General features: G+C 33.8%; 1 protein-coding gene across 3 annotated transcripts in view; it reads right to left on the minus strand.

Moving 5' to 3' along the window:
• The window catches only part of LOC137645784 (innexin inx2-like), a 272,165-nt gene that overhangs the window by 158,421 nt on the left and 111,244 nt on the right, over positions 1–2,500 (minus strand). The window lies entirely within an intron of this gene.

Below are 2,500 nucleotides of genomic sequence, written 5' to 3' on the forward strand. Positions count from 1 at the left end.
GTTTTTGGTCCAGCAATGTATTGCACAACAAATCTGCAGAATAATATTTTAAACACCTAGAGGTTACCGTGACTGGTTTACGCTTTGGCTTCTTAATATCTATGATAAATGAAATATGTTCATGGTCAGCTACAATACTTGGATTTACCTCGATGTTAATAACACTTTCCTGCTTGTTAGTTATTAAAACGTCTAGTAGTGTGGATGAGATGGGGCTAACTCTAGTAGGTTTATTAATCATTTGATTTAATTTGGTGACTCTTATAATGTTATGCATCTTTGCTGAACCTAACATCAAATCATCATTTGGATCACCTATTACATAAATTGATTTATTCTTTAAAGGAACCATTCTCAGACATTCCAAAATATAGTTAAAAGTATCATTTGAAGTATGCGGATGTCTATACAAGCAACCAATGATAACAGAAGGTAGCTTACGAGATTGTACAGAGAGCCAAACCTCTTCTACCCCCTCTACTCTTTGAACATTAAGATTACAAATATTAACAGAAAGATTATTTTTTACATAAATACAACAACCTCCACCTCTTCATTTGTCACATCTATATATTGTATAATTAGGAAATTCAACGAGTGAATCGACAACATTTGGGGTTAACCAAGTCTCAGTTAAACATAATATATCAATATTTCTGGTTGATAGCATTAATTCAATTTCACATATCTTACTAAGGAGAGACTGTATATTCAAATATTCTACACACAAAAGATCGTTTTTTGGAGTCACATGATTAGTTATCCCAGTACCAATGTCCGGCACGAGCACTTCTTGTGTGATAACTGCCTCTTGATGGAAGAGGCTGGAAGTCATATTCCCATCTAGACGCTCTCCATTACAGACATTATTTATAACAGTTATAATATTACTGTTTTTCCCTATCCTTGAAAATGCAAGGGTTAACGGGGTGTTTTTTGAACACTTGCTGTATTTTTAAAACCGTGATGATCAGTTCCTTCCAATTCTTCGCATAATGAACCTTAAAGATGAAAAGGTTCCGAAGATTTCAAAGACAATTTCCACCCGAGGATTATAGGTCCCTTGGGAGATGGCTTATTAACTTCCAATTCGGAAAGCAGATCGTTACCGTTGATTTGACCATTGGCTTAAAGCCTTTGTCGATCCTTAAGAAGCTTTGGAAGGTTGTTAAAACCCCATTAGTCAACTTTTTTTTTTTTCCTGAAAAACAACAACAGGTGGGCAGAATAACACAGAAATGCTCCAGTGACATGCTCCGTGGACTGTAGAATAATTCATATTTCTAAATGTCTAGGGTACGTTTACTGTACATACAAATTCTCTCTCTCTCTCTCTCTCTCTCTCTCTCTCTCTCTCTCTCTCTCTCTCTCTCAACAGAAGTCAAATGTATATTGGCTTGTATAAAACTAGAATATGATTTTAATGTATTTAAAGACTTAGGACACTTTCGTGTTAACCTTTAATATATACTTTTTTTCTGATGCACGCTGTTCTGTTCCTCTTGTTTTGTGAAAAGTTTTTATAGTTTATATAGAAGATATTTGATTTAATGTTATTACTCTCCTTAAAAATGTTATTTTTCCTTGTTTCCTTTCCTCACTGGGCTATTATCCCTGTTGGAACCCCTGGGCTTATAACATCCGGGGGTTGTGGCTTGGCAAGTAATAATAATAATAGTAATGATAATAATAATAATAAATAATAATAATAATAATAATAATAATAATAATAGTTAACAGTGATAAGAATATGAATAATTTGGAAAATATAAACCATTCGATTATCACGATAATGACTCATTATCATGACAATTGGTATCTGAGGGATATATTATGCTTCAAAGATAATTTGTACATAATTTGATACAAATGCAGGCATTACTATAAACCAATTCGTAAGAAAAAATAGTTTGTGAATTTACTTTTGTAAATAATGCGGGTATTGTTTGCCCTATGTTGTGAATATTGTAGTTTTATGTTCAGTCGCATAAATATTCGCATGAGCCTATGCAGAGGCAAATATAATTTATGAAGTTATTAGATACTGGAGTGTAATATACCTTATATATCAAATTGCAGTTCATTAATGAAGTATTCACTGATTAAAAATAAGTACATAAAGGAAGGCTCACTCTGATCCCATTAGAAATTTGCTTTTGTCTAAAAGAAGAAGCGCCCTTGCTGGCACACATCATACCGAGTTAATCTAAACCAACCAAATTGTACGGTCTAGATTTATCAGAGATGTAGTGAGTTGGCTACTCTTCTCTTCTCAGAGATATTTGAATAATACTTCGAAGGGAAAGGGTTGGCATTGATTGATTGATATAGGTGAATTTCTGTGTAATTTAAATATTTTAAATTACCGTATTGTACATGTCCGGATAGAAATATTTTCGTGATTTTAATTATGTCTCTAATGGACACCGCATTTGCCATGCCGTGGGAAGGCGGCAGGCCTCCCTTTGTCCAATTAGGAGACACGAGGGAAAACGCTGCT

This window comes from Palaemon carinicauda, chromosome 8, assembly GCF_036898095.1.
Source record: "Palaemon carinicauda isolate YSFRI2023 chromosome 8, ASM3689809v2, whole genome shotgun sequence".
Classification (NCBI taxonomy): Eukaryota; Metazoa; Arthropoda; class Malacostraca; order Decapoda; family Palaemonidae; genus Palaemon; species Palaemon carinicauda.